The following is a 14,208-nucleotide window of genomic DNA, read 5'->3' on the forward strand; positions in this document are numbered from 1 at the left end:
GAATCTCAAAAATTCCGCTCTTTGTAAGATTGGAGGGGAAAAAACGGGCAGCTTCCAATTCAAGAGGGGAGGATGAGAAATCAATAATCTCGCCCTGCTGATCAAAGGATATTGTACCTCATATTTCCATCGTAGCGCGAATCTAATTTTAACGGGAATAGAACTGCCCCCCACTGTCTCCACCCCGCTCCACGTTTTCCGTGACCGGAACAAGACAATGGCCCGAGTTGGATTCTTCCTGGTTAACTTAATGTTTGTGAAGTTAGGGGTGCTGGGTAGAAAATGCACCTCATCCATTCTTTACAATATCAAATCAGTGCAACGTACATCCTCTGAAAAAATATAACATACTTTGATTTCACCGAGACTGAAGATAAAATTCCGATATAAATTTTCTGACTATGTAATTTAAATGTATTATTCTGTTTCCCCCCGATCGGTGCTTTGGAGGCGGCCGGGTCAGGTCCGCGGCTGACCAGTAAAGACGTCATTGCTGGTTTGACATTGATATCACGAGGGGCGGGGGGAAAAAAGCACCAACCGTCAGTGAGAGAATCTGGGAGCGCGCAGTGCGCGAGCATAACCTGCGACGTCAGGCTCTTCCACATTATTACCGAAGGCGACAGTGAGTGACAGGTGTACGCGCGAGACAGAGCGAGCGCAGTCCGAATGTGATGGCATGAGCCTGCGGACCAATTAAAACCATTAACAACAAAAGGATAACGACTTCCTGACTCGCGCGCCCGGTTACATCCCAGGCAAACTTCTGATAGCGGCTGCGTGCCCGTCTCTCGTCGGTTTCACCCAGCTGTTTGAGGGTAAGGTGTATATAATCCATATAAATATCGGCATTTAATTTGAAAAGAATGGCTGTTTTATCTTACATTAACGCGAGGCATCTTAATATTATTCATTTTGTGTGTGGCGCCCGTTGAGCTGAGGTTGCGAAGCTGTTAGAAATGTGGGGGTTTTGTGTGTTAACATTGACATGGACGGGACTGTGTAGTTGTAGAGGGACGGGTGACTTCTGATATGTTAAAGACAAGAGTTAATTGTATTTGACTCCTCAAAACTGAAATGTTACCTGTTGTTACATCTGAAAGTGGCTGCCCAGAGTCGATTGGTTGAGTCTGGGCGGCAGCTGGAGTGCTTCTACCTGATGCTTTCTGCTGCAGCTTAGGCCTTGTGTGTTTCCCGGTTTCTCACTGTTGCTAAATTTGCCGAACTAGGGTTGCATGTAGAATGCATTTTGTTTATCAGGCGAGCACATTATATTATTTGACTATGCTTTGGTGGAATAAGTACTTGAAGTAAGTAGGCTGCTTAGAGTAAATGTAAAATAAAACTTGCTGTCGGTACAGTTCAAGATCCGAGAAGGTAAGTGACAGAATTAGTTGGAGTAATGTTTGTTGATGTAAAATAACGTACAGAATGTTAGAATTGGAAATGTTTTGAAAATGACGGGTGGAAAGAATCATTTTGTAATATGACAAACGTAACTGAGTGACTTTAACTGATGTTTTGTCAACAAATTCTGACTGTGTATAAAATGTAAAATAAAAATTCGACGGAAGAAGTGGATAGGATCCTGACTTGTGTTTTCTCGAAGTAATTTAATGTAATGCCATACAGTAAGAGAATGCATTTGAAAATTTCTGAATTGCACATTTAGCAAATACAGATTGTTTCAAAGGTCTTGTTTTGAAGCCCGAGCCAGCAAGTAAAATGTGTTTGCAGATGTTAGATTTTCTGGGCGGTAAGGACAGTAAATTTATTACACAAATTATTAAAGGAGACATTAGATGTTACAGTGAACTGTTTATTTTCATTTGCAGTGATTAATGAGTTCTTAAAGTAGAAACAAACGATTGTGTGAATTTATTCCCCACATCTTAATTTTTCATGTTGCTTTCAGACAAATATAAATAAATAAAAGTTTTCAGAAACTGCAGCTCTGTTTCTTTTCCTCATCCCTGATTTTCTATCCATGCTGCCCACAGCTCAAGGGCATGGTGCAGTTAAACCTAGTTCACTGTGTGGTGACAAAGGGATCAGACTAAATCTAGGGTCTCTGTTGACTCTGGGCCAGGTCAGGCCCAAAAAAGTGACGGATGAGAAAAGACCATTTGGCCTACTAAGCTTGATCTATTCAGTATTATCTAGTCTCGTACACAACAGTATCTTGAACTTCCCCAATGTCTTTAATTCCACTAATTTACCGAGTAGATTATTTCAAATGTTTATCATCCTTTGAGCAAAATTTTTTTCTAAGGTAAGTTTAACAGAAAATTTTAACTAATTTAACTAATAATTAGGTGTTAGCCTTGGCTCAGTGGTAGCACTCTTGTCTTTGAATCACCAAGGTCGTGGATTTGAGTCCGACTCCAGAGACTAGAGTACATAATCTAGGCTGACACTTCAGTGCAGCACTGAGGAAGGTGCTGTCTTTCAGATGAGATGTTAAACTGAGGCCTGGTCTGTTCTTTCAGGTGGATGTAAAAGATTCTATAGTTCCTTTTGAAGAAGAGCAGGGGAATTTTCCTCATGTCCTAGCCAACATTTATCCCTCAACCAACATCACTAAAACAGATTATCACATTGCTGTTTGAGAGACTTTGCTGTGTGCAAATTGACTGCCACATTTCCTACATTACAACAATGACTACACTTCAAAAATACTTTATTGACTGTAAAGCACTTTAGCACTTTTCATGACAGCAGGATGTCCCATATAAATCGCTTTCTTTTTTTGTCATTATACTTATGGAGGCTGACTCGGTGACTGCAGATTATATCACTGAGGGGCAGCATATTGGTGATGAGGAAGGGACACGGACAGATACTTTGTGGACTTCTGAGTTAACAATGCAAGGGAGTCATTTATCTCATTGCTGTTGTGGGACCTTGCTGTGTGCATATTGGTTGTGCATTCCAGGAGAGTTTATTGGATAGCTGTTGGGAACAGGTACCCTCAAGGATCTTCAATTTTGACCTCCTTCTGCAATCCAGGCAAGATGGAAGTTATAGCACCCTTATTGCCACCCAAGCTGTGATTAGCTGACTCAATATAGATAGATTGGGGAATTTAAGCTGAGACCTACCTGCTCTATATGGCTTATGTATTAACTAGTTGCATTCTTGGGGCAACCATCTTTTATCTTTAAGAGGTCTTGCTGATGTGTGTAATTGGAAATTGTAAATACAGCTGGAACCACCAGTACTACTTACTGAGCCACAAACTTCAGCCCATTCATCCTTCACATCGAAGGACCCTGTAGGGGATGGATGTTTTTACATATAAGTCTGTTATTCCTCAAGATAATAGGGTTCAAAGGCATTTATTAGCAATCATAGAAATTTGAGCATACGATGAAAACTATTGTTAACAAGAATTACACATATTGTTAAGAGCACACTTACGGAAATAAGAGTTCATGGGAGAATTAGAATCATGGAATGGTTGCAGCACAGAAGGAGGCCATTTGGCCCATTGAGGCTGTGCCGGCTCTTCGCGAGAGCTGTTCGTCCCATTCCCCCACTCTTTCCCCGTAGCCCTGCAAGTTTTTTCCCTTCAAATACTTATCCAGTTCCTTTTTTGAAAGTTATGATTGAATCTGCTTCCACCACCCTTTCAGGGAGTGCATTCCAGATCATAATTACTCGCTGCGTAAAAAGGTTTTTCCTCACGTCGCCTTTGGTTCTTTTGCCAATCACCTTAAATCTGTGTCCTCTGGTTCTCGACCCTTCTGCCAATGGGAACAATTTCTCTTTATTTACTTTATCTAAACCCTCCATGATTTTGAACACGACTATCAAATCTCCTCTCAACCTTCTCTGCTCTAAGGAGAACACCACCAGCCTCTCCAGTCTATCGACCTAATTGAAGTCCCTCATCCCTGGAACTGTTCGAGTAAATTTTTTCTGCACCCTCTCCAAGGCCTTCACATCCTTCCTAAATTGCGGTGCGCAGAATTGGACACAGTACTCCAGTTGTGGCCGAACAAGTGTTTTATAAAGGTTCAACATAACGTGTTACAGTTCTCAAACTTGAGGAGAGTCAAAGTCTGATCAGATTGTATTGAATTCTGAGCTATTTCTCCCAACACTCCCTTTTTCTACTTGAGCATAGGATTACCTCATTCAAAAAGCTGCAATAACTTCAATTTTAACACTAATCACTCCTCACACTTTGACTCAACTGTCAATCAAATCATTCAACTAGAGACAGTAACAGAGAGATTAATGAACAAAGGCTCCCCTACAGGGAACGTTATCACTTGCTTTACACAGATGTGACCTTGTCCGGGGAGGACAGCTGAGAGATCTGTGGGGCCTGGACAAAGGGGACTTGTAACTGAATTTTTTTTTATCAGCTAAACATCTCTGGTAACTTTTAATTCCCACACACTAACTGTACAGTACTAAAACACACATTTGAAAAGCTAAAGTTAATATAAAGAATTAATCCATTCCTTACAACTTCAGAACCTCAAGACATTGCAGATTTTTGTTTCCACTCACAAAGTTGACTTAACTTTTAAGGTTATTCCTCCTTGTTCTGGACCTCCCCCACAAGAGGAAGTAGTTTCTCTTTATCTACCCTGTCAAATCCTTTAATCATCTTAAACACCTCAATTAGATCACCACTTAATCATCTATTCTCAAGGGAATACAAGCCGTCAATGCAACCTGGCATCACAATTTAACCCTTTCAGCCCCGGTATCATTCTGGTGAATCTGCGCTGCACCCCCTCCAAGGCCAATCTATTCTTCCCGAGGCCCAGAACTGAAGGCAATACTTCAGGTGCAGTTTAATTTAACCAGAGCTTTATACAACTCTGGCAATTACTTTCAGTCCTTTGTATTCCAGCCACCTTGAGTTGAAGGCTAACATTTCATTAACCTTTTAATTATTTTTTGTACCTGCCACTGGACCCCAAAATTTCTCCGCTTCTCACCATTTAGGAAATACTCTGATCTATCTTTCTTGGGTCCAAAGTAGATGACCTTGCACTTCCTCACATTGAACTCCATCTGCCACAGTTTTGCCTATTCACTTAATCTATCAGTGACGCTTTGCAACTTTCTGCCCCCATCTGGTTCACTAATGTCCTTTAGGGAAGGAAACCTGCCATCCTTACCCGGTCTGGCCTATACGTGACTCCAGACCCACAGCAATGTAGTTGATTCTTAATTGCCCTCTGAAATGGCCTAGCAAGCCACTCAGTTGTAAAATCTCGCTGAAAAAAAAAAGCCACACTAAGAATAAAAGCGGACGGGCCACTAGGCACCGGACACGACAAAGGCAAACCAAGCCCAGTCGACCCTGCAAACTCCTCCTCACTAACATCTGGGGACTTGTGCCAAAATTGGGAAAGCTGTCCCACAGGCTAGTCAAGCAACAGCCTGACACAGCCATACTCACAGAATCATACCTTTCAGCCAACGTCCCAGACTCTTCCATCACCATCCCTGGGTATGTCCTGTCCCATCGGCAGGACAGACCTACCAGAGGTGGCGGTACAGTGATATACAGTCAGGAGGGAGTGGCCCTGGAAATCCTCAACATTGACTCTGGACCCCATGAAATCTCATGGAATCAGGTCAAACATGGGCAAGGAAACCTCCTGCTAATGGCCACCTCCTGCCCTTCCTTGGCTGATGAATCAGTCTTCCTCCATGTTGAACACCACTTGGAGGAAGCAGTGAGGGTGGCAAGGGCACAGAATGTACTCTTGGTGGGGGACTTCATTGTCCATCACAAAGAGTGGCTCGGTAGCACCACTACTGGCCGAGTCCTAAAGGACATAGTTGCTATACTGGGCCTGCGGCAGGTGGTGAGCGAACCAACACGAGGGAAAAACTTACTTGACCTCGTCCTCACCAATCGACCTGTCGCAAATGCATCTGTCCATGACAGTATTGGTAGGAGTGACCACCGCACAGTCCTCGTGGAGATGAAGTCCCGTCTTTACACTGAGGACACCACCCAACGTGTTGTGTGGCACTACCACCGTGCTAAATGGGATAGATTCAGAACAGATCAAGCAGCTCAAAACTGGGCATCCATGAGGCACTATGGGCCATCAGCAGCAGCAGAATTGTATTCCAGCACAATCTGTAACCTCATGGCCCGGCATATTCCTCACTCTACCATAACCAACAAGCCAGGGGATCAACCCTGTTTCAATGAGGAGTGTAGAAGAGCATATGAGGTGCCAACCTGGTGAAGCTACAACTCAGGACTACATGTATGCTAAACAGCGGAAACAACGTACTATAGACAGGGCGAAGCGATTCCACAACCAACGGATCAGATCAAAGCTCTGCAGTCCTGCCACATCCAGTCGTGAATGGTGGTGGATAATTAAACAACTAACGGGAGGAGAGGAGGCTGTGTAAACATCCCCAACCTCAACGATGGCAGAGTCCAGCACATGAGTGCAAAAGACAAGGCTTAAGCGTTTGCTACCATTTTCAGCCAGAAGTGCCGAGTGGATGATCCATCTCGGCCTCCTCCTGATATCCCCACCATCAGAGAAGACAATATTCAGCCAATTCGATTCACTCCACGTGATATCAAGAAACGGCTGAGTGCATTGGATGCAGCAAAGGCTATGGGCCCTGACAACATCCCGGCTGTAGTGCTGAAAACTTGTGCTCCAGAACGAGCTGCGCCTCTAGCCAAGCTGTTCCAGTACAGCTACAATACTGGCATCTACCCGACAAAGTGGAAAATCGCCCAGGTATGTCCTGTCCACAAAAAGCAGGACAAATCCAATCTGGCCAATTACTGCCCCATCAGTCTACTCTCAATCATCAGCAAAGTGATGGAAGGTGTCGTCGACAGTGCTATCAAGTGGCACTTACTCACCAATAACCTGCTCACCGACGCTCCGTTTGGGTTCTGCCAGGACCACTTGGCTCCAGTCCTCATTACAGCCTTGGTCAAACATGGACAAAAGAGCTGAATTCCAGAGGTGAGTTGAGAGTGACTGCCCTTGACATCAAGGTAGCATTTGACCGAGTGTGGCACCAAGGAGCCCTAGTAAAATTGAAGTCAATGGGAATCAGGGGGAAAACTCTCCAGTGGCTGGAGTCATACCTCGCACAAAGGAAGATGGTAGTGGTTGTTGGAGGCCAATCATCTCAACCCCAGGACATTGCTGCAGGAGTTCCTTAAGGCGATGTCCTCGGCCCAACCATCTTCAACTGCTTCATCAATGTCCTTCCCTCCATCATAAAGTCAGAAATGGAGATGTTCGCTGACTATTGCGGTGTTCAGTTCCATTTGCAACCCCGCAGATAATGAAGCAATCCGAGCCTGCATGCAGCAAGACCTGGACAACATCCAGGCTTGGGCTGATAAGTGGCAAGTAACATTCATGCCAGACAAGTGCCAGGCAATGACCATCTCCAACAAGAGAGAGTCTAACCACCTCCCCTTGACATTCAACGGCATTACCATTGCTGAATCCCCCACCATCAACATCCTGGAGGTCACCATTGACCAGAAACTTAACTGGATCAGCCACATAAATACTGTGGCTACAAGAGCAGGTCAGAGGCTGGGTATTCTGCGGCGAGTGACTCACCTCCTGACTCCCGAAAGCCTTTCCACCATCTGCAAGGCACAAGTCAGGAGTGTGATGGAATACTCTCCACTTGCCTGGATGAGTGCAGCTCCAACAACACTCAAGAAGCTCGACACCATCCAGGACAAAGCAGCCTGCTTGAATGGGACCCCATCCACCACCCTAAACATTCACTCCCTTCACTACCGGCGCACAGTGGCTGCAGTGTGTACCGTCCACAGGATGCACTGCAGCAACTCGCCAAGGCTTCTTCGACAGCACCTCCCAAACCCGCGACCTCCACCACCTAGAAGGACAAGAGCAGCAGGCACATGGGAACAACACCACCTGCACGTTCCCCTCCAAGTCACACACCATCCCGACGTGGAAATATATCGCCGTTCCTTCATCGTCGCTGGGTCAAAATCCTGGAACTCCCTACCTAACAGCACAGTGGGAGAACCTTCACCACACGGACTGCAGCGGTTCAAGAAGGCGGCTCACCACCACCTTCTCGAGGATAATTAGGGATGGGCAATAAATGCTGGCCTTGCCAGCGATGCCCACATCCCAGGAACACAAAAAAAAATCTACAAATACTTACTAGGTCCCCTAACTTAGCGTCATCAGCAAACTTGTGTGTGTCCGCGTGTGCGTGCGTGCGCGTGCGCGTGTGTCTCGTTCTTTTTCTTTCTTTCTTTCTCCCTCCCTCTCCCTCTCCCTCTCCCTCGAAGTAATTGATAAATCTGGTGAAAAGCTGAGTCCCCAGTACAGACCACTAGGGGACACTACTTGTCATATCCTGCCAAAACCTACCAATTATCCCGACTCTGTCCCCGACCTCCTAACCAATTCTCGACCCATGTCAAAAGGTTGCTCCAATTCCATGTGCTTTCATTTTTGCGAACAGTTTCTTTTGTGGAACCTGAACAAATGCCTTCGGGACGTCCATATGAACAACACCCATCGACGTCTGTTACCTACCACGTTAGTGACCTCCTTAAAAGATTCAACTAGATTAGTTAGATATGACTTACTCTTTACAAAACCATCCTGGCTCTCAATGATCAGTTCATTTTGTCCAAGTGCTCAGTCACTCTGTCCCTAATGACAGATTCTAGTAACTTCCCCACGACATATGTTGGACTAATAGGTCTATAATTTCCTGGTTGATCTCTCCCACCCTTAAATATTAGTTGTAAACAATTTTACAACACCAAGTTATAGTCCAACGATTTTATTTTAAATCCCACAAGCTTTCGGGGGCTTTCCCCTTCCTCAGGCGGTGTGGAAGTGACAATTTCGAATCCTTCGCACTTTAAGAACACATAACAAAGCCTGGTGATTACTGCCCGTTGCCAAGGCAATCACAGTGAGCAGACAGAAAGGTGTCATCTAAAAGGCCACTGAATATACAACCCCCCCCAAAAAAAAAGAAAAAAAGAGAGACAGAACGAAGACAGTCAATGACCCGTTATATTAAAAACAGATAACATTTGTTCGCTGGTGGGGTTACGTGTAGTGTGACATGAACCCAAGATCCCGGTTGAGGCCGTCCTCATGGGTGCGGAACTTGGCTCGACGATTTTGCGTTGTCGTGTGTCTCGAAGGCCGCCTTGGAGTATGTTTACCCGAAGGTCGGTGGCTGAATGTCCATGACTGCTGAAGTGTTCCCCGACAGGGAGAGAACCCTCCTGTTTGGCGATTGTTGCGCGGTGTCCGTTCATCCGTTGTCGCAGCATCTGCATGGTCTCGCCAATGTACCATGCTCTGGGGCATCCTTTCCTGCAACGTATGAGGTAGACAACGTTGGCCGAGTCACAGGAGTATGAACCGTGCACCTGGTGGGTGGTGTCCTCTCGTGTGATGGTGGTATCTGTGTCGATGATCTGGCATGTCTTGCAGAGGTTACCGTGGCAGGGTTGTGTGGTGTCGTGGACGCTGTTCTCCTGAAGGCTGGGTAATTTGCTGCGAACGATGGTCTGTTTGAGGTTGGGTGGCTGTTTAAAGGCGAGTAGTGGAGGTGTGGGGATGGCCATAGCGAGGTGTTCGTCATCATTAATGACATGTTGAAGGCTGCGGAGAACATGACGTAGTTTCTCCTCCGGGGAAGTACTGGACGACAAAGGGTACTCTGTTGGTTGCGTCCCGTGTTAGTCTTCTGAGGAGGTCTATGCGATTTTTCGCTGTGGCCCGTCGGAACTGTCGATCGATGAGTCGAGCGTCATATCCCGTTCTTACTAGGGCGTCTTTCAGCGTCTGTCGGTGTCCATCGCGTTCCTCCTCGTCTGAGCAGACCCTGTGTATTCGCAGGGCCTGTCCATAGGGGATGGCCTCTTTGACGCGGTTAGGGTGGAAGCTGGAAAAGTGGAGCATTGTGAGATTGTCCGTGGGCTTGCGGTAGAGTGAGGTGCTGAGGTGCCCGTCTTTGATGGAGATTCGTGTGTCCAAGAAAAAAACTGATTCTGAGGAGTAGTCCATGGTGAGCTTGATGGTGGGATGGAACTTGTTGATGTTATCGTGTAGTCTCTTTAGTGATTCCTCACCGTGGGTCCATAGAAAGAAAGTGTCGTCGATGTATCTGGTGTATAGTGTTGGTTGGAGGTCCTGTGCAGTGAAGAAGTCCTGCTCGAACTTGTGCATGAAAATGTTGGCGTATTGTGGTGCGAATTTGGTCCCCATGGCTGTTCCGTGTGTTTGGGTAAAGAACTGGTTATTGAAGGTGAAGACATTGTGATCCAGGATGAAGCGGATGAGTTGTAGGATGGCATCTGGAGATTGGCTGTTGTTGGTGTTGAGTATTGATGCTGTCGCAGCGATGCCGTCATCGTGGGGGATACTGGTGTATAGTGCCGAGACGTCCATCGTGGTGAGAAGTGTTCCTGGTTCAACAGGTCCGTGGGTACTGAGTTTTTGTAGAAAGTCTGTAGTGTCGCGACAGAAGCTGGGGGTTCCCTGCACGATGGGTTTCAGGATGCCCTCGATGTATCCAGAGAGGTTCTCACACAGGGTTCCATTGCCTGATACGATAGGACGTTCGGGTGTGTTGGCTTTGTGTATCTTTGGGAGGCAGTAGAAGTCTCCCACGCGGGGAGTACGTGGGATGAGAGTGCGTAGGATGTTTTGAAGGTCTGGATCGAAGGTCTTGATCAGTTTGTTGAGCTGATGGGTGTGTTCTTTGGTCGGGTCTGCGGGTAACCGTCTGTAGTGTTCCTGGTTGTTCCAGTTGTCGGTATGCTTCTTTGCAATAGTCCATTCTGTTCTGTATGACGATGGCTCCTCCTTTGTCCGCTGGTTTGATGACGATGTTGCGGTTGGTCTTGAGAGCTTTGATGGCGTTGCGTTGTGCTCGGGTGACTGTCTTCCGAGTGCGGCTGATGAATCTGGCATAGACGCATTTCCTGACAGCTTGAGTATACATGTCAAGCTGAGGGCAGCGACCCTCTGGAGGAGTCCAGCGAGACTCTTTCCTCTTCGGTTGCTGTATCGCGGATGCCTCTGTCTGCTGTTCCGGATCGTTGATTGTCTCATTGGGTTCGCTGCTGAAATTTTGTGGTTTGTGGTAGAATTCCCGGAGACTCATTCTCCTGATGAATTCCTCTGTGTCTGCCGCGAGACTAGTGGGGTCCATTTTGGTAGTGGGGCAGAAATTGAGCCCTCGGCTGAGAACTTCGATTTCGTATGGTTGAAGGGTGTGGTCGGACAAATTGACGATAGACTTCCCTGTGGTTGCAACCGTGGTACCAGGGGAAGCTTGGTTATCAAGTTTTTACAGACATCAAGTTTTTACAGAGCTGCAAGAAAGCAGACAAGATCCCGAAAGGACTCCAGATCACGAACCCACTCAGGTCCACATACAACTCAGATTATGCTGAGAGACTCTGCCGCCGTACCTCTCGCACACTCCGCAACCATCTCATACACCAACTCTACAGCAGACGCCACAACCTCGAAACCAAGATAGAGTCCATACTCTCAACCTGTACTCAGGACACAGCAGACCAGCTACGATATACCGCCAAACAGACGAGGCAACAGAACTACGCTGCCTACATGAAAACCAAGAGCAGGAAGCTTGAGAAACTCGGCATCACCACCAGCATCGACCAAGCTTCCCCTGGTACCACGGTTGCAACCACAGGGAAGTCTATCGTCAATTTGTCCGACCACACCCTTCAACCATACGAAATCGAAGTTCTCAGCCGAGGGCTCAATTTCTGCCCCACTACCAAAATGGACCCCACTAGTCTCGCGGCAGACACAGAGGAATTCATCAGGAGAATGAGGCTCCGGGAATTCTACCACAAACCACAAAATTTCAGCAGCGAACCCAATGAGACAATCAACGATCCGGAACAGCAGACAGAGGCATCCGCGATACAGCAACTGAAGAGGAAAGAGTCTCGCTGGACTCCTCCAGAGGGTCGCTGCCCTCAGCTTGACATGTATACTCAAGCTGTCAGGAAATGCGTCTATGCCAGATTCATCAGCCGCACTCGGAAGACAGTCACCCGAGCACAACGCAACGCCATCAAAGCTCTCGACCAACCGCAACATCGTCATCAAACCAGCGGACAAAGGAGGAGCCATCGTCATACAGAACAGAACGGACTATTGCAAAGAAGCATACCGACAACTGGAACAACCAGGAACACTACAGACGGTTACCCGCAGACCCGACCAAAGAACACACCCATCAGCTCAACAAACTGATCAAGACCTTCGATCCAGACCTTCAAAACATCCTACGCACTCTCATCCCACGTACTCCCCGCGTGGGAGACTTCTACTGCCTCCCAAAGATACACAAAGCCAACACACCCGGACGTCCTATCGTATCAGGCAATGGAACCCTGTGTGAGAACCTCTCTGGATACATCGAGGGCATCCTGAAACCCATCGTGCAGGGAACCCCCAGCTTCTGTCGCGACACTACAGACTTTCTACAAAAACTCAGTACCCACGGACCTGTTGAACCAGGAACACTTCTCACCACGATGGACGTCTCGGCACTATACACCAGTATCCCCCACGATGACGGCATCGCTGCGACAGCATCAATACTCAACACCAACAACAGCCAATCTCCAGATGCCATCCTACAACTCATCTGCTTCATCCTGGATCACAATGTCTTCACCTTCAATAACCAGTTCTTTACCCAAACACACGGAACAGCCATGGGGACCAAATTCGCACCCCAATACGCCAACATTTTCATGCACAAGTTCGAGCAGGACTTCTTCACTGCACAGGACCTCCAACCAACACTATACACCAGATACATCGACGACATTTTCTTTCTATGGACCCACGGTGAGGAATCACTAAAGAGACTACACGATAACATCAACAAGTTCCATCCCACCATCAAGCTCACCATGGACGACTACTCAATCAGTTTTTTTCTTGGACACACGAATCTCCATCAAAGACGGGCACCTCAGCACCTCACTCTACCGCAAGCCCACGGACAATCTCACAATGCTCCACTTTTCCAGCTTCCACCCTAACCGCGTCAAAGAGGCCATCCCCTATGGACAGGCCCTGCGAATACACAGGGTCTGCTCAGACGAGGAGGAACGCGATGGACACCGACAGACGCTGAAAGACGCCCTAGTAAGAACGGGATATGACGCTCGACTCATCGATCGACAGTTCCGACGGGCCACAGCGAAAAATCGCATAGACCTCCTCAGAAGACTAACACGGGACGCAACCAACAGAGTACCCTTTGTCGTCCAGTACTTCCCCGGAGGAGAAACTACGTCATGTTCTCCGCAGCCTTCAACATGTCATTAATGATGACGAACACCTCGCTATGGCCATCCCCACACCTCCACTACTCGCCTTTAAACAGCCACCCAACCTCAAACAAACCATCGTTCGCAGCAAATTACCCAGCCTTCAGGAGAACAGCGTCCACGACACCACACAACCCTGCCACGGTAACCTCTGCAAGACATGCCAGATCATCGACACAGATACCACCATCACACGAGAGGACACCACCCACCAGGTGCACGGTTCATACTCCTGTGACTCGGCCAACGTTGTCTACCTCATACGTTGCAGGAAAGGATGCCCCAGAGCATGGTACATTGGCGAGACCATGCAGATGCTGCGACAACGGATGAACGGACACCGCGCAACAATCGCCAAACAGGAGGGTTCTCTCCCTGTCGGGGAACACTTCAGCAGTCATGGACATTCAGCCACCGACCTTCGGGTAAACATACTCCAAGGCGGCCTTCGAGACACACGACAACGCAAAATCGTCGAGCCAAGTTCCGCACCCATGAGGACGGCCTCAACCGGGATCTTGGGTTCATGTCACACTACACGTAACCCCACCAGCGAACAAATGTTATCTGTTTTTAATATAACGGGTCATTGACTGTCTTCGTTCTGTCTCTCTTTTTTTCTTTTTTTGGGGGGGTTGTATATTCAGTGGCCTTTTAGATGACACCTTTCTGTCTGCTCACTGTGATTGCCTTGGCAACGGGCAGTAATCACCAGGCTTTGTTATGTGTTCTTAAAGTGCGAAGGATTCGAAATTGTCACTTCCACACCGCCTGAGGAAGGGGAAAGCCCCCGAAAGCTTGTGGGATTTAAAATAAAATCGTTGGACTAT

General features: G+C 47.2%; 1 protein-coding gene across 1 annotated transcript in view; it reads left to right on the plus strand.

Moving 5' to 3' along the window:
• Positions 1-562: 562 nt before the first annotated feature.
• Positions 563-14,208, plus strand: part of trappc9 (trafficking protein particle complex subunit 9) — an 838,299-nt gene continuing 824,653 nt past the window's right edge. The window contains exon 1 of the mRNA XM_067979750.1: positions 563-818. The gene's annotated coding sequence lies outside the window, so the exon portion shown is untranslated. The remainder of the gene's footprint in view (positions 819-14,208) is intronic.

This window comes from Heptranchias perlo, chromosome 3 (assembly GCF_035084215.1).
Source record: "Heptranchias perlo isolate sHepPer1 chromosome 3, sHepPer1.hap1, whole genome shotgun sequence".
In the NCBI taxonomy this organism is placed as follows: Eukaryota; Metazoa; Chordata; class Chondrichthyes; order Hexanchiformes; family Hexanchidae; genus Heptranchias; species Heptranchias perlo.